Below are 19745 nucleotides of genomic sequence, written 5' to 3'. Positions count from 1 at the left end.
TATCCTCGCAATGTGCTCAAACGTCCACATGGTAGACATGCTAAACAATATGAGGGCTTTAGATATGATGTCACTTCTGGCGATGCCACTTTCTATAATGTCAATTCCTGTGATGCCATGTGTGATGTGTGCCGTATGTCGTGTGTCGTGATGTCGCACGCCGTGATGTCGCTTCTTGCATACTGCCAAACTAGGTCATTCCCCCACTTCTGTTTTTTAGGACTTGTGCCCTGCAAGTTATACATTTATTTCCCAATAAGTAAAAGATGTGTCTCCTTAGTAGGAAGATTCATGATTTGCATAGAGTTTCACGGACTTTACTGTGCCACTTGAAAGATAAGCAGTAGCAACATCTGTTCCCACTTACAGCTGTGATAGCGGTTGCAAAAGTAATCAGCACAGAATCAAAGCGTTTACGGAAACATCCGTCAGATGTAGATTACAGAAAACGACAATCTTAAAACCTGGCGCACAGAAATCAAAGCACCGTAAACACTGTTTTCTGTAAACAAAATGAACGGATTCTACTTTTGACGAACGTTTAAACAACCTCTGGCGCATTCCCTTCGATAGAGCTTGCTGTGATCACGCACTCACTGAAAGCAAGCCACCAGACTGGGTGCACCACCGATAAGAGAAGAAAGGGTCTGATACGGAGGGAGGTGGTTGCAGAATAGTGCTAGATGTTCAGAGTCTAGGCCACCGTAGAATTTAATGGATCACAGAATTAGTTCTACAGCATTTCCTCCTTCAGGCTTAGTACTGCCTGAATAAATGAGAGGACTGTCATCTTGAATTAAGTCACAATATCTAGTAGTCTGCTGTTTTGCGGGCATACTTTGATGGCAGAAGTGCTGGACATTTCATTTTTTGGTTTAAACAAGAACATTTCTGCGAAATGTCTACCACGGAAGAACAAGCATTGGCCGCGCGGAAGTGAAAGTGACACGGCCGCGCGGCCCGCGAAAGTGATCACGATCAAAGACAGATGGCGGCTGCGCGCGTGCACGTTCGCGTGAACGCAAGCGCTAGGCCATCAAAAGCCTGTGGCAGCACTTTGAAAAACCCACACACTAAAAATCTCGCCAGACCAGCTCATGCGGTGGGTCAGGCGAGACCTAAAAAAACGATCTTAAACTAATCTTCTCTTCGAAAGATATTTGGGTTGACTCCTCCTGCGTGTGGAAGATCCATCTCTAATTCTCTGTACACAAACTGTTGATTAACTCGACTTTGTAAAGTCTCCTTCCTTCCCATTTACTTTTTTGTCTACTTTCATTTCCTCCCACGTTGTATCTTTGTTGTTACCCATGTTATTTTTGATAATTTTTTTGGTTCTATTGTAAAGCATTCTGATGCCTCTGGGCCAAGCCCATGATATATAAAATTACACATAAAATAAAATATATATTTTAACACAATGAGGTGGCATTAGGACAATCCCTTCACTTTAAACACAGCCGTTCAGGATACGGCGCATCCCTCTCCATTAACCGTACAGGTATCATATATGGTGTAACATCCCTTTACACAGCACTGTCATGGGGTTGCTTCCATTTAACCACAGTGCACACCAAGGGGTCACCCCCCCTTAAGCACAGTAAGAAAGCACACAGGGGTTCAAGCACTTTAAAGTCATGGGGCAGCTTTGGAGCGACCACCCCACTCCAGGTCATTAGCACGGGCACTGCCTCCCAGCATGAACTTTCCACCTACAAATCATTGATTTTTAAGTGAGTTAATCTAATTACAATGGGAGCAAAACAAGACTACAACATCCAACGGCATTAGGCTATCTCACAAAGGCCCAGCACTGGAAACAGCGTCTATAAGAGGAGTAAACGTCAGAGCTGCCGACTTTGGAGCTGGGGAACTAGGTTCTAGTCTCGGCATGGGCTCAGCATCCCGTGATTCTGGGCAAATCTCTCTGCGCCTACCAAAAATAAACGAGACTTATTGGCTATGCCTAGCGACCGTGCGGCCGTGAAAGTGATCGCCATTGCGATCACGCTTCAAACATCAAAGCGGCCTTGCGCTGCGAAAGTGAAAGCAATCGCGGTAAAGTGCGGCGCGCGTGCCCGCGCACATGCACTGTAGCTGTAGGCTGGCCTGATAGCACTTTTTGGAGCCCTCTCAATAAGTCTCGCCAGACCAGCGCATGCGCTGGGTCAGGCGAGACCTAATGAATGTATCCTTGCCTTTCGGGTTGCGTTCGAGCTATGAAGAAACATGCAAAAAAAAAATAATAATAATGACTCGTATGAGGTGGCCAACCTCGGCATCCGTGCAGGTATGAAGAACATCAAGGAAAAACCTGCCCAGCAAAAGGGAAGACGTGCACCAACTGTGGCACCCTGAATCATTTCTCATCTGTCTGCAGGAAGCGCGCCACACGGAAGGATGCTCGAGGGAAGAGGACCACATGAGGCATGGTGAGGCAACTATCCCAACTATCCCTCTCCTCTAGGACCGACACAGGGCCTCGACACACGCAAGCCCTACAGGAGGACGACTCGGAGTCTGACGACGAAGAGGAGACATATGTGGTCTCGTTTACCAGGGCCTTAAAGAGCACAGGACGTCCTCAGCCTCGGTGTGACATCATGGCCGCAGGATCACAGGTGAACGCCGTGATCGACACGGGGGCATCCGTCACTGTTATGGGAGTGCAGCAGTACAACCGCCTCCGACCAAAGCCAGAACTCAAAGTCTCGAAGGCCCGGATCTATGCCTACGGCAGCGATGTTCCCTTACCCCTCCTAGGGAAAATGACAGTGCCGGTGGGAACGGAGGACGCCGAAGTCACCATTGAGGTGCACATCATCAATCAAGAGGTAGACACCCTCCTGAGCGGGCATGCCGCTGAAGACCTAGGGCTCCTGATGTTCCTCCGGAAAGTTCAAGACACTCAAACGGCCGACCTGCTGGATCAGTTCCCGGAACTATTCACCGGCCTAGGCAACATCAAACGCCCACCGGTCAAGCTCCACATCGACCGCTCCGTCACGCCCACGGCCCTGAAGCACAGGCGAATTCCATTCTGTCTATGACCTCTGGTAGAGGAAGAACTCAAGAAACTGGAAGAACAAGGGGTCATAGAGACAGTCACCGGCCCCACTCCGTGGGTGTCCCCGATGGTAATCGCGGAAAAACCTCGTCAACCAGGCAAGATCCGGGTGTGTATCGATATGAGGCTCCCCAACAAAGCCATCAAGAGGGAGAGGCACATCACGCCCACCATGGATGACATAATCGCAGACCTTAACGGCGCGCGATGGTTCTCCAACCTGGACCTAAACGCAGGCTACCACCAGCTAACATTGGCCAAGGAGAGTAGGTACATCACCACTTTCAGTACACACCTAGGACTGAGACGATACCGATGACTTAATTTCGGGATATCGTCAGCGGCGGAGATCTTCCAGAACACTATCAGAGACATCTTACAAGGCCTGCCTGGAGTCATGAATGTGAGTGATGACATCCTGATTCACTCCACAACCGTAGACGAACACTATCGGCGAGGCAGAGCCACGCTGACACGCCTCAGAGAGTAGGGAGTCACACTTCACAGAGACAAGTGCCAGCTGTTTCAGCAGCGGATAGAGTTCTTCGGGTATACGTTTACCAACGACGGCATTCAAGTGGATCCCCGAAAATCCCAAGCCATCAAGGACGCTCCTGCACCCACATCCGCCGCAGAGGTACGCAGCTTTCTGGGGATGGCCACGTACTGTGGAAGGTTCATTCCGATCTTAGCAATGATTGCTGAGCCACTCCGACAACTCACGAAAAAGGACGCCCCGTGGCAATGGGGGCCCCAAGAAGACTCTGCGTTCCAATCCGTCAAAACAGCGCTCCTCGACCAGGCCACTTTAGTATATTTCGACCCGGCACGGAAGACGGAGCTGATAGTTGACGCCAGCCCAGTAGGACTTGGGGCAGTCCTCACCCAAGAGCAAGAACCGGGCCGGTGGGCCACGCTGGCCTACGCAAGCAAGGCCCTCACAGCGACCGAACGGAGATATTCCCAGATTGAGCGGGAGGCACTAGCCATAAGATGGGGCTGTCGACACTTCCACCTGTACGTCTGTGGACATCCGTTCACGGTCGTGACGGACCATCAACCGCTGGTACCCCTGTTCAGAGGGACAGCTCCACACCCCCCGCCGCGAATAGAACGGTAGGCCATCGGACTGCAGCAGTACCACATGGACATAACGTACCGGCCTGGCGCTAAGAACCCGGCCGACTTCCTGTCCAGACACCCGGCCCATCGCGACCACATCCCAGCGGGGACAACGGAGGAAGACGACGCCGAAGCACACCTCGGTTTCATCGCGGCTCTAACATGCCCACAGGTACTGACACTGCAAGAGATCATGCAAGTCGCGGAACAAGACCCCGTGATGACCAAGACTAGGGAAGCCCTACAGCGAGGGTCGTGGACCAACTTCTTACAGTCTGCCAACACGTGGACACAGGAAGAAAGGGCGGACCTCCAGCAAATCTGGCGCGTACGGAACGAATTCAGCACCACCAGAGATGGGATAGTCCTGAGGGGAGCCAGGATCGTCGTGCCAACAGCGCTGCGCCGTCAAGCCACCCTTCTCGCCCACAGGGGACATCAAGGGACGGAGAAAATGAAGGCCAGGATGCGAGAAAAGGTATGGTTCCCGGGACTGGACGCCCTGGTGGGTGACATCGTAAGGAGCTGTCCAGCGTGTCAGATGACTAGCGGACCGGAACATCCAGCCCCCATCGCAACGGAAGAGCCAGGAAGACACCCCTGGGACAAAATCAGCGTTGATTTTGGGACCCTCCCCGATGGGAGAGTAACGCTAGTAGTGATGGACAATTTCTCCAAGTACCCCCTGGTGGAGGCGCTGCCATCCACCGCTTTCACGTTTGTAGGACCAGCACTGGAAAAGATATTCCACATGTTCGGACGCCCGTCGGAGCTAAAAAGTGACAATGGGCCGCCGTTTCAAGGTCACGAGTTTAAGGAGTTCCTCGCCCTCCAAGGGATGTGGAAATATGGATTTTCCTGGTCAGTTATGTCCCCTATCTTGGACCCCAACGGTTCCATGTGTATATCACAAGTACATATATGTTCCCCCAGTTCCAGTTATGAAGACGCAAATACATGTGCGTCCACCGTCAACATGTCCTTTGACAGATCCGCCATGAATAGGCCGGATATCCCATTCCTAAATATGAAAGGCCATCGGCGTTATATGGTTCACTTATGCCACTTTTCAGTCCAGGCAAGTAGGCCCTGATTCTGTCATCAAACTCTTCTTGCCTTCTGCCTCTAAAAGCTCCAGCCCGAGCCTGCATCTGTGACCATGAACTTTGTCTCATTCTCTGCGCGGCTCACGAAGCCTGACATCAGCTTACTCTCTGCCAAGAACTGTATTTCACCTTCGAATTATCTGCTTCCCCCTCAGCCGACACATTCCTGCCTAGTAGTTTAAGTAAACATTCTTCCAGTTACCAAGCAAAAAGGCCCATCTTCTCTGTCCTCATGCAAGTAATTCATAGCCCTGTTACCATGGAATATTCCTACCCCCTCGCATTTAGTGTAGACACTTAGACGCTTGTACATGCACGCACAGTCAGTATAGAATAGATTCTGTCCGAGAGTCCTTCTTTTATGGATAACATAGTTCTTTAAACATAGGATGTTAGATATGATTTGGGATTAGGTTGACTTGACCCCCCAGACTTCTTGTCTCCACATATAGAGCTAAATGTCAAGTCCCCGTCACCCCCTAGTTACACGTCAATTACACGTCATACTGCTGCGCGCGCATCTATGCCAAGTATTATCTTATAGATCCACCTATGTATTACATCATAACCAATCATGTTCCTTTTTACTCATTATTACACCCATTTTCGGTTACGCAAACCAAACGTCAATGTCCTTATCAATTGTTACGCCTACTGTATTCACTTCATTATAATGTATGTACTATAAAAGTTACTTCTTGTCAATAAAGTATGTACTTCACTTCCTGAACCCCCGTGGTGATGGAACTTGAAGCATCCGATTATAATCGACCACCGGAATAAAGCCCATTCCGAAACTCTAATATCACGGATTCTGCCTCTCATTTTACTGAGCTATTTTATAATGTTTCTGTATCAAATTCAGTCCCGGTAAAGGAGAAATATTTACCACATGATGGCGCCCGAACAGGGACACTTTCTCATCTCACGCGCCGGCGGTGCGTTGCAGGCCCGGTCTCCTGCCACAGCTGGACGGACAATAACGCGTACCAGCAGGATTTCCTGTATCTCCCTCCGGTCAAGCGGGGGCGACTGAGACTGCGATCAACACCCAGACGAGGCGGTGAGAAGTGCGAAGTATCCCGACCAGAGCCTAGCTGAGAGAGCAAGATCCGAGGTATACAGAGACCCACCAGTCCGAAGTCAAGCCCAGTGTCCGACGAGTCGAGTCGAGTCGAGTCCAGTCCGGTTCAAGTTCAAGTTACTGAGGCCTTCCGTTTCCGAAGCTACCCGGTGAGTACCATTGCTGGGGAGGCATTTCTGACGTGCACATAGGTTGTGCCGGTCAAGACGGGTTTGGGTACACAAATCCGGTCTGCACTGTTTTAGCAGTGTATCTGTACTGTTTAGCAGTATATCAAGTATTCCGAAGTATTCCGAAGTGTCTAGTTATTGTCTAGTTATTGTCGAGAATTAAGCTTGGTGATTAGTTATGCAGACGATCATCATTGTTGTTTCAGTTAAAGGTTTAATGTTTAATGTTTAAAGTGTTTAAGTATATCGTGGTATGAATGACTGTTCATTATCGTGTTTATTGTATTAAGTCTGTTCAAATTCAAGTATCAGGTCAAAATCAAGTATAAGGTCAGTTCTCAATATGCCGCTCTTTTCGAAATTAAGACAGATCACTACCAGAAAAGGGGTTCTCGAAGAAGCCGTCCCTATTCCTCCTAGGGACACTCCAGGGCACTTTATGTATCACAAACATGGCTTAGACGCTATATTATTTCTTGATTTATGGGTAGACTATACCAAGGGATTACCAGAAAGTCAGAGGTGGCCCACAGCGGGGACCTGGGATGCAGAGTGCATCATGAAAGTCGAGGAAGAGTTATGGAAAAGGAAAGTCAGACAGTCACAGAAAGACGCCGTTGAATTATGGCGTAAAGAATCACATAGACGAACAGAAAAAGCACGTAGACAGGAAGAGAAGAGTAAAGAGAATTCCAATAAAGTTCGAGAGAATCTATTAATTGAGGAAGGTATCCGAGTGAAATCAGAGCAAGTAGACAGACAAAGAAATGCCCTTATGAATGGTATGTATCCCCTTCTGGCCGAAGGATTACCTAAGGCTACTCCAGAGACACCAAAAGACTTGCCAACCCCATTGTTCCCAATAAAGGTACATCCTAAGGGGCATCCTAGAACCGCAGAAGATGTTTTTCTTTCCTCATATTTAGATGACGCAGCTCCCGAGTATGCTAATTCCGCCCCACATAGACCGCATACCAGGGAGGTTCAACGCCAAGATCCAGTACCCGTATCCCTACAGCAACAAATCGAGTCACAAGTTCCGGCAAGCACATCTGTTTCTGTATCCGCTCCTACAGCTACTTCTATGGCTGTGTCCACACCTGCAGTTGCTGTGTCACGTTCGACGAATCCTTTTACACCCGACGCCCCAGATGGGGCCGCGGGAGGAGCTACCAATGTCTTTTCTACGCCACCCAGAATAAATAAACTTACTTTTCAAGAGTCAGCGCATTCACGTACACCCAAACTCCTTAGTGCCCGTGCGCTTAAGGAACTTCTTATAGATTGTAGATATGACCCGGTGCCTGGAAAGGAGGACGAAATGACCCTAGCATCATTGCGTATCAGACGAGCCGCAGTGTATTTAGCGAAGTTACCAGGAATGACTGCGCATCTAGATAATATATATCATTTTGTCCAAACAGGGCGAGATCCAGAATGTATTTACAGAGCTATGGAATACCAGAAAGTAGAGATACAGGGGGAACTGTTACGTTTCCTCATAAACTGTGTGATCAGAAATCAAGACCGACCGGGGGTAGACCCGGAAGCCATGAAAATTCTTACAAGATGGAGCCAGAATATATCAGAAGGGAGACATGATAAACAAAATTGTATAATAGCCATGTGCCGAAAGATCCGTAAAGAAATAGAACGCCTACACGAAGAGCGATTAGAGGTAGACGAGTTCGAACAAAACGAGGAAGAAGGGTCAGGACTGCCCACAGGGCAGTCGGACACCATAGCCTATGTAGGTAGAGGAAGATCTTGTAATAGGAGTAAGACTAGATATCACACTGACTCAATACATCCGATATGTCCAGATAATAACAGGAATTTTCAAATACCTATAATTAACATAAGGTCTAACGAGCATTCGTTCCAAACCGCCGACAAACTACTCCGAGAACGAAGGGGTTATCATTTTCTCGATTCTATGGATGAACAAGATTTAGCAAGGGCAGCTGTTCATTGGGTGGACAGTCCCGGAAAATATAGTGATGATACAGTAGTACGCACATTTTTGAATCTTACCCCAGATGAACAAAGGTTAGCTGGGATTTATATGATTCAACAACTCATTATACTATATCGGAGTCAGCATTCGGACCCTGGTCCCCTACCTGACATATTGACTGAATTGCTTATGAATAAATGGAGAGGTCCAGGTACTGAATTAATTAAAGAAATTCTAGAATCAAGAAAGCAGTATATTCTTTTTATATGTTCAGAACATGTTCCATTGTCCGTCAAGGAAAGAACTACGTATCACATAGATAGACAGAATCCCTTACGAGAAGTGCACCCAATAAAGGGTGAGGACAATGAGTTTAAACGCGTATTTGTATATACGCCTATATCGAAAATAGAATTGTTACAAATGAAGAAAGTGGTACCCAGTCATGACAAAGACCCAGCGGGTTTTCACCGAGAAATCAAAGACATGTTACTCATGGGAGAGTATACCTACCCCGACATTATGACAATATTAAAGGTGTTGATGCCTGCTGGCATTTATGAGAAACTCAAGGAAAAAGAGTGGGAGGTAGGTGATCAAAAGATAGAATGGTCAGCATTAGAAGCAGAAGAAAGGGCCCGAGGTCCAGGTGCAGGGCTTGGGGACAAAACTAAGGCATTACCAGGACTACTAGTACAGGTACTGCCGCGTTTATTAACTACGAAAAAGGAAGATTGGGGTACAATCTCAGCCTGTAAGCAGAAGCAAGATGAAGACACTAGCGATTACTATGCCCGATTCGAGAAATGTTTTGGTATAAATAGTGGCATAAAAGCAAGTAGCGAATCATACCCGCATCTGTTTGTAACAAAATTAGTAGAAAATGCTCTGCCCCCAGTAAAGAATAGAGTATTAAAATTCGAGAGTACCTGGCAAGGTAACACTCCATCACAAATGTTACAAATGTTACAGTACCATCACAATAGAATTAGAGAGGAACAAGAACATGAACACAGACGCATGAAAGACACGAAGATGAAAATGCTAGTTTCCCAGACAGTTCCAGCTGAAGGACATAAAAAGGGTATGACACATTCCGATTCAGCAGGACCTGTAAAGGGGACATGCAATTATTGTAAAAAGCCAGGCCATTACGTACACGATTGTCCAGTTTTAAAACATAATATCGCCATAGGTAAAACACAAGAAAGATCACGGCCACTAAGACAAGATCAGAATGAACAAGGAGCTATGCAGCATGCCCAGGCCATGCCAGCCGCACAACAGCCAATACAGTTTGTGCCAGCTGCACCCCCATTGCCTGTTGCTGCCACACAAACAACAACACGACAAATGTATCAGACCGCACAGTATGAATATCCCGAGTATCAGCGTTACGCATGAACTAGCCTAGAGAGGGAAGTTGACTTACCCCTTATCGAGATTCCTGTAGATCAAGAAGGACCTTATGTACATAGTAAATTATTAGGTCAAGATAGAAAATTTTTACTCGATACAGGGGCAAGTCGAACAACTATAAAACGTAGTGAAGTTCCAGGGGCACCCCTCTCAGTCTCACAGAATATTTCCCTTGGTTTTTCAGGAAAACCTATTGTTAATGAAGTGTCACAACCTCTGCCACTTACGATAGGACCTTTGACCCGAACTACAGATTTATTGCTTACTAAATCATGTCCAGAAAATCTCTTAGGAATAAAAACGTTAAAAGCTCTAGGAGCTATAATATGTTGTTCTCCGGAAGGAGTAAGATTGTTTTTACGTGATTTTAAAGGTCACTATGTATCTAGAGACATGGATCCCCGACTGCAGACTTTACCTACACGTCTATGGGCACAAGGCCCTACTGATGTTGGTTGCATGAATATTACACCATATCGAGTCACACTAAAGGCAGGAGTGGTGCTACCACGAATGCGACAATACAAGTTACCACCAGATGCTGTAGTGGCTTTACTACAAATCATTGACAAACTCATTGCCCAAGGAGTAGTTGTGGAAACAGACTCCAATATATGTAATTCACCGATAATACCGATTCTTAAACGAACAGATCCTACAGCGCCGCCAGTATATCGATTGGTTATTGATCTGCGCGAGTTAAACAAATGCATTGTGCCACAATTTCCTGTGGTCCCAGATATCTCGTCATTATTGACAGCTATTGATTCCGAAGCAACATTCTTTACTGTAATTGATCTCAAAAATGCCTTTTTCAGCGTCCCAATAGATCCGGAAAGCCAATATTTGTTCGGATTTAGTTTAAATGGACGTAGCTTTAAATTCACACGCGCACCTCAAGGATTTACAGAAAGCCCCAGCATCTATAGCCAAGCACTGAAACGAGAACTCGACAGTATCCACATGCCAGTTAACACTGCCTTGCTTCAATATGTCGATGATCTGCTGATCACCGCAAGAAGCGAACCTGAATGTGAGAAAGCATCACTGACAGTTTTACAATTTCTAGCCGAAAAGGGGCACAAGGTGTCCCCTTCTAAGCTGCAATTCTGTGTCCAGCGAGTTGTTTATCTTGGACACTCGCTGTCCAAGGAGGGAAGGCAGCTTACACCCGACCGCATTCAGTTGATAGCTAACATGCCAATACCCAAGACACAAAAGGAGGTGCGGGCTTTCATAGGCCTCACTTCATACTGTAGACAGTGGATCCCGCAATATGCATTTCTAGCAAAACCACTCATTCAGTTGACAACACAGGAGGCAGCCACATCGACTGTTCTCCCTTGGACTCAGGAACACACACAAGCTTTTGAAAACCTAAAGAAAGCTTTATGTCAAGCACCCGTTTTAGCAACGCCATGTTACAGAAAACAGTTTACACTTTTTGTTACAGAGCGCGAAGGTACTGCCTTGTCAGTACTCACACAGGAACAAGCAGGAGCACACAAACCATGTGCGTATTTTTCTAGTACATTAGATCCCGTAGCTCAGGCTTTGCCTGCATGCCTAAAATCAGTAGCAGCAACAGCTTTAGCAATCAGACAAAGCGATGCCATAGTGTTAGGACATCCATTGACAGTTCAAGTACCCCACGCAGTAGAGGTTCTTGTAAATAGAACACAAACACAACACTTGACCGTAGCACGACTTACAGGGTATGAACTTACATTGTTTCAGCCACATATAGAAATAAGACGCTGTAACACATTGAATCCTGCCACACTTTTGCCAGTAACCGGAACAGACCCACTAGCCCATGACTGTATTGAAGTTATTACTGTAACGACAAAACCCAGACAAGACTTGACCGATGTTCCATTGTCAGATCCAGACTTGACATTTTATGTCGATGGTTCATGCATGAGAACAAGTACAGGAGAGTTAGTAGCCGCTTATGCAGTCACAACAGATACTGAAGTCATTGAAACTAATCGTATAAATACTTTGTCAGCTCAAGCCGCAGAGCTCATCGCTCTGACACAAGCCTGTATTCAAGCCACGAATAAAAAAGTCAACATATACACTGATTCACGTTATGCATTCGGAGTTGTACATGACTTCGGCGTGCTGTGGCGAGAGAGAGGTTATTTAACTTCCCACGGTGCCCACATTCAGCACGGACCCCTCATTCACGCATTATTAGATGCAATACATCTACCCACTGAAATATCAATTATGAAATGTAAGGCCCATACGAAGGTTACTGATATCATTTCCCAAGGCAATGATCTAGCCGACAGAACAGCTAAACTGACTGCTCAAACTCAGACCCCCGACATGACAAAGACAATAGTCCCGACACCGACACATTGTATGACCGTTAAAGATCCTACTCTTGACGTAATTGACATACAGACACATGCTACACCAGACGAAATAAAGAAATGGACCGAGTTAGGAGGGATCCAAACGGACCAAGGATGGATGATGAAGGAAAGGTCTGTGTGGTTCCTTCCTGATTCAATGGTCCAAGTCGTAATTAACACTATACATAGTCCGGCACATCTAGGAGAAAAAGCTATGCTAGACAGCATTCAACACATTTGGTTCAATAAACATTTACGAGCAGCAGCAAAACAAAAGGTCCGTACCTGTATGATCTGTTGCCAGTTCAACCCAGGAAAAAGTGTTCCCGTAGAACAGGGTGGATTTCATCCTCCTGATCACCCTTTTGAAGTCCTACAGATGGATTATATCCAGATGGAACGATGTCGAGGATTCAAATATGTTCTCGTAGTTGTCTGCGCTCTGTCCCGTTGGACAGAGGCGTACCCGGTTTCAGATTACACTGCCCCGACTACTGCCAAACAGTTGGTTCGAGAATTCTTCCCACGATACGGTTTACCACGTGTTGTCTACTCAGATAACGGCCAGCCGTTCTCATCCGAATTAATGAAACACGTTTCACTTCTGCTAGGATATCAGTGGAAATTCCACTGTGTCCGACACCCCGAGGCAGCAGGTCTCGTAGAAAGACATAATCAGACACTGAAAATCAGACTGTCCAAAATATGCAGAGAGAAAGGGGTCGACTGGATAGTAGCATTACCAGTTGCACTTTTTTACATGAGAATGGTAGCACACTCTAGAACAGGGCTATCCCCGTATGAGGTGATCTTTGGTAGACCACCGAATATGTGGGGGACGCCTATACCACGCAAAATAACTGATATTGACTGTAATATGCTGACAGATTACTTGGCTTCCTTGATGTCTGCACTACAATCTTCTCGTTCACAGGTAGCTGCAGCCTTTCCCGACAACACTGAGGTGAAACCCCATGACGTTGTTCCGGGTAATCTTGTCTTTGTGAGGAATTTCGACCGAAAGACTCAGCTGGAGCCCAGGTGGAAAGCACCCAAGTTGGTCCTGTTGACCACAAGAACAGCCGTGAAGATCGAGGGCCGCAAGGGCTGGATTCATTCAAGCCACATCAAGAAATTTCATGGACTATCTTCGGATATAGACACTGTGCCCTGTACTCCCTCACAGACTGATACAAAACTCCCTTTTGTTGAACAGAACAAATCTGAAAATTACAAACTAAAGCTTAGGCCCACCAAGTCGAGCAATTTGATTGTTTAAGTCCTCTCCAAGGTGAAGCGGTTGAATTGTCTCTGACATGTATCCCTTGGACCTGAGTAGAGAAAATACCCGAAAAATGTTGAAACGACAGGCGTATTGTAAATCACTGCGTAGCCACTGCATAGTGACATTATTAATTTTGTTTTTATTGAGTCTTTTAATAATTATTACAAGTATGTTGTTGCACATATATTACCCTATTTCTAGACATGTTTATAATGTTGCTGCTGAACATTCTTTTAGTGACTTACCTCCGCATGAATTGTCTTATAGACTTGCGCTGCGCAATAACACTTTCATTAGTATGTTACATCATTCCCATCAGACTAGTAATGCCACCAATTGTTGGGTGTGTGGCCGACTCCCTCCCTATCAGAATTATGAAGGAGTCCTGCCTTTCTTTCCACATCCATTTACACATAATGGCTCCTGTGGAGCATGGTTTAGTTTAATTAATTCCATAGACTCAGACACAGCAGTTTACCAAGACCATTGGATATGGGGAAACCTGAACCTAGTTTTATTCAAAGTCTGCTACCCTGACAAGGAGGGTCGCCCCAAAAGAACAGGAATTGATCTAGAAAATGAAGTATATGGATTAGGTAATTTTACACCTAATCTCATGATTCTAAATGTCGTATCCGAAGTTGAGCTAGTCTTACCCACCATGTCAGTATTCCCAGCAAAAGGTGAATTATGTGTAAGAAAGGTTGGTTCCATACATATGGGCCACAGTCAATGCACTACTACAGTAGAAATTCAGTGACCAAGGCAAATCTTCATTCAGAGCATATCACCACTCCTACTTTATATGTGGTCAGACTGCATATATGCGTCTACCTCTAGATTGGGATGGTACCTGCTACATAGCATTCCTTTTGCCACCTGTTTTCCTAGCTCCTCCTGATTATTACAGAAATATTCATTTAGTACACAACAGAGAACGGAGAGATCTCCCCATTGTCGATTACACTGAAACGGCATGGGACAAGTATGTAGATTTTAATAAAGGCATCTTTCCCTATATAGGTACTGTTACTAACAGTAAGCTGATACGTAGATTAACTAGAACCCTTGAAGCAGTAGTGAATGAGACTATTTCCGCCTTAGGCAATTTAACGGAAGAGCAGTCTGCTATGCGGATTGTTGTGCTTCAAAATCGTCTTGTCCTTGACGTCATCCTGGCTGATAGGGGCGGAGCTTGTAGGGTCATCGGATCAAGCTGCTGCGTATTCATACCAGAAAATTCGCCATCTGTATATAAAGCCATCACTCGCCTTCATAAGATTGTAAGCCAGATACACCAGAACCCAGGCACTTGGACTTGGTCCAGTTGGTTTTGGAATGCGGTATCAGCCTGGGGATGGAGAGTTTTATCCTTCCTAGGTATTGGCCTTCTCATACTATTCAGTTGCTGTCTATGTCTACAATGTGGACCAGCGATTTGTGGTCTGTGTGCCACATCGTGTATCCCACATCAAGATTTTCATTCAAGATCCCGGAAGAAGAAAGAAGAACAAATGATGCTATATGAACAGATCAATGGATTGATGAAGATTGATATCTCTTGAAGGGCAAGTAGGGGACAAGGAGGGAATGTGGAAATATGGATTTTCCTGGTCAGTTATGTCCCCTATCTTGGACCCCAACGGTTCCATGTGTATATCACAAGTACATATATGTTCCCCCAGTTCCAGTTATGAAGACGCAAATACATGTGCGTCCACCGTCAACATGTCCTTTGACAGATCCGCCATGAATAGGCCGGATATCCCATTCCTAAATATGAAAGGCCATCGGCGTTATATGGTTCACTTATGCCACTTTTCAGTCCAGGCAAGTAGGCCCTGATTCTGTCATCAAACTCTTCTTGCCTTCTGCCTCTAAAAGCTCCAGCCCGAGCCTGCATCTGTGACCATGAACTTTGTCTCATTCTCTGCGCGGCTCACGAAGCCTGACATCAGCTTACTCTCTGCCAAGAACTGTATTTCACCTTCGAATTATCTGCTTCCCCCTCAGCCGACACATTCCTGCCTAGTAGTTTAAGTAAACATTCTTCCAGTTACCAAGCAAAAAGGCCCATCTTCTCTGTCCTCATGCAAGTAATTCATAGCCCTGTTACCATGGAATATTCCTACCCCCTCGCATTTAGTGTAGACACTTAGACGCTTGTACATGCACGCACAGTCAGTATAGAATAGATTCTGTCCGAGAGTCCTTCTTTTATGGATAACATAGTTCTTTAAACATAGGATGTTAGATATGATTTGGGATTAGGTTGACTTGACCCCCCAGACTTCTTGTCTCCACATATAGAGCTAAATGTCAAGTCCCCGTCACCCCCTAGTTACACGTCAATTACACGTCATACTGCTGCGCGCGCATCTATGCCAAGTATTATCTTATAGATCCACCTATGTATTACATCATAACCAATCATGTTCCTTTTTACTCATTATTACACCCATTTTCGGTTACGCAAACCAAACGTCAATGTCCTTATCAATTGTTACGCCTACTGTATTCACTTCATTATAATGTATGTACTATAAAAGTTACTTCTTGTCAATAAAGTATGTACTTCACTTCCTGAACCCCCGTGGTGATGGAACTTGAAGCATCCGATTATAATCGACCACCGGAATAAAGCCCATTCCGAAACTCTAATATCACGGATTCTGCCTCTCATTTTACTGAGCTATTTTATAATGTTTCTGTATCAAATTCAGTCCCGGTAAAGGAGAAATATTTACCACAGGGATACGACACCGGCGGATCACCCCGCAGTGGCCTCAGGCAAAAAGCGAGGTCGAGCGCTTCATGAGGACACTAAACAAGATCCTCCGCATTGCCAGCGCTGAGCGGCTGGACCCTGAGCGAGAAATTCAGCGCTTCCTAGGAGAGTATCGGAGCACACCCCACTGCTCCACCAAGCAAGCCCCCTGGGCCCTCATGCTGAAGGGGACCCGCCGGGATGGTCTACCCACAGTCCCAGGGTGGGCCCCCCCACCATTTGAGGTGGAACAAGCGCTGCGACGACGATCACGCCGAAACCAGCAAGTGAGCCGGGCCAGAGGGTGTCGGGAGCGTGCCCTTGGGCCGGGGGACAATGTCCTCATCAGGGACCGACGACCGGGGAGAAAGTTCAAGCCGCAATACGAGCCGGGAAGTTGGACGGTGGAACGCCGCCGGGGGACAATGGTCACGGCTCGCCGGGGAAACGAATCAGCCACCCGAAACATCTCGTGGTTCAAACGCATCCCCACAGCCACAAGACACCGCCTAGAGTCCGGAGGAGAGGAAGAGGAGGATGTCCGGGTCCCCGAGAGAGAACAGTCACCACCGCCCGACCAGCCCGAAGGGGTGGCAGCCCGGGACGGGCCCAGCTCCGAAGCTGAGGAGGCGGAACGTGATGGCCCGTCGACTACCAACACCCGAGCGACGACCAGGTACGAGCTGCGACGGAACCCTCCACCAAGCAGCCGTCTCAAAGACTTTGCCTGCCAAGTAAGTGACTGAAAAGAGGGACTCCTGGTCCGAGTTTCATTATCTAAGTTGGATAGGGATGTTGCAGTCAGCGCTCTAGCGTCTACCGCTAGAGCGCATATGTCACCAACGACGTGCGAGGTATAAATAAAGGGGGCGTGCCCCGTCTGGGCACTTGCGCACCGACCCAGTAAGCTGACGTGGTCTGGCATTATTTCCGCGCTGCTGCTGCTAGGCCCGCACCGCACAGCCGCGCAACAACGGAGTCGGGTCTGTCCCTTTTACGCAGTGAACTAGGCGAGTTCTGTCCTGCCTCGAGGCACGCGTCTCCAGTGAAATGTAACCCCTTCCTATAAAGTTGACCTATTTCATGGTTTTCTGTACCATCCTGAGAGGTGTCCCCCTGCAGCTGGATTTCAAGACATACCCAGGCAGGCGTGCTCCCCTTTAAACCCATCAGAGCCGCGCCAGGCAGCCATTCTCTTTATTGAAACACGGCCTCGTGTCCTACATGGGGTCGGTGCCCGTTAAAGAAGGACCCATGGCCTGCACCCTTAAACTCCAGATTAAACCCGGTCCTTCCGGCCTTGGAAGGGGGGAACCTGCACAGCTGCTTCCCTCGAGATTAATCTCCCTAAACCTTGGTCGCTCTCCGGGCCCGGAACAGTGACTGTAAACACAACTCCATTAGCGCTCATTATAGGGGAGCCGCGCTGCAGAGGCTTGGAGACGGGGGCCTGGTATTAGGGATTGGCAGCCCCCACGGCTTGTTTTGAAATCTTTAGAGTTCACACGGCAGTGATGTCAGCGGCAGTGTTACGACAAAGCCTTGTTAAACCCTGCCCTGCCCCTGCAGGCATGCCAAGATTACCCTGGGAGCAGCCAAGAACAGAGCAGCGGAGACTTCACCGGAACCTCATCTGTCACAAGATTATTTAACACTAGATTCATTTGCTGGAGGGGAAGCGAAGTTGATCACACAATTCTGAATAATCAGAAGAAACAGTGCTTAATCTGTTAAAAAAAAAAGAAAGTGCACGGGTGTAAAGTATTGCTTGGAAGCCGACTGAGCTGCGAGTATCAAGGAGGGCTGGACTGGAATCCAACTCATGCCTTTCTTTCTTCTGTCCCTACGGTGTGTATGTCAAGCGCTCTGATACCCAAGCAAGCGCTATATAAAACTTTTCAAATAAAATAAATAAATAAATAAATAAATGCCTCTTTCTTCCAGCACTCCACACCTCCCACCTCTTCATCTCACACATCCCACTCTTTTTATTCCCGCCAGTGCATACCTTGTACAGGAATGAGTGTCGTCACCCCAAGCACTGCTCCGGAGCCTGCGGCTGGCGCTGTTAAATGTCAGGGCGCCGAATAGCAAAGCTGTATAACCTTCATTTCACCTTAGGACTCTTTAATCCACTACCAGACTCTCCCTCCTCCTTTAGCTCACTCTTTCTCTTCTATCATTCCTCTTTGTGTGTTTTTCACTCTCTTGCGCTCAGTAAATATCGAATGTGAAAAAAATTGTGCCGGTCCCCAAAAAAAGTGCTGGTGGCCCCTACTGGCAACCCCGTCTCAAATTAAGCACTGCATTTGTCACTGTTCTTCTATTTTCCTGTTCCTTTTCTGGCTTTCTCTCTTTCGCTCTAAGTCAAGGTCTGAGGATGAAAAATGAGTCCCAGCAAGCATTGGCAACGGCAAAACGTTTAGCCTATCCGAAAGCTATTGGCTTTGCCAATGTCTTTTAACCATGTGGTGCAGCATGGCTAAAAGTAAAGTTAGAAAAAAGCAGGAAGGCAAAAAAAGTGCAATGATGAGTCCTTTTTAGGTCTCGCCTGAGACAGCGCTTTAGCGCCGCTCTGGCGAGACTTATAGTAAGCGAGTTTTGGAAGTGCAAACAGTGGCTTTTCAGGCCTCCAAATACAGTGCATGTGCGTCGGCCGGGCGCACGCACCATTTGGAGGCCTGAAAGCACGCGTTTGCTTTCACTTTCGCGGGCCGCACGGCCGCTTTGATGTGATCGCGATCGCGATTACTTTTCCCTCTGTTCACTCTTGTTTCTTTCACTATTAGATTTGTCCTTTATATCTTTCTTCTTTTTATTCGCTTTAGCTTCATATTCATGCTTCATCCTTTCCCTTACCCTCTTTCATTTCAACCATCCTTTTCACAGTTACCCCCTTTTCTCTACAAATATATTTCTCCATCTCTTGCTCTCTCCTTTTCCCCATGTTTATCTTCGCTCTCTCTGTCTTGCTTGCTGTATTTGTCTTGATTAGAATGTTTGAGCCACACCATTATGAAGTTTTCTTTGAAAACAAAAGCGTCCCATAGAAACTCCTCTAAGTGTGTTTGGCCCTGTGACAACCTACTCCCCCTTCCTTCTCCCTCTTTGCAGCTGCTAGAATGGGGGTTTGTGACGCCTCTGCCCTCTGGGATGGCCAGAAGCAGCCCCTGCGTTCTACAAAGCCACAAACTGCAGCAGCCAGCCCCATATAAAACCAGCTAGTTGTTTACGGGCCACAGTGCGCCCTCTTCTCTGCCCCCGCCCCACACCCCTCCTCCCCCATTCCCTACGTGTTTATTAACCACATGTGCCTTGAAGCTGTGAAGATAGTTCTTCTTCTTTACTATAGAGTTTCTAAGTTTAATGAACTGGCCACATCCCCCCTCAATGCCTGTGCAG

This window comes from Triturus cristatus, chromosome 11 (assembly GCF_964204655.1).
Source record: "Triturus cristatus chromosome 11, aTriCri1.1, whole genome shotgun sequence".
Taxonomy (NCBI): Eukaryota; Metazoa; Chordata; class Amphibia; order Caudata; family Salamandridae; genus Triturus; species Triturus cristatus.
This window is presented reverse-complemented; position numbering follows the sequence as displayed.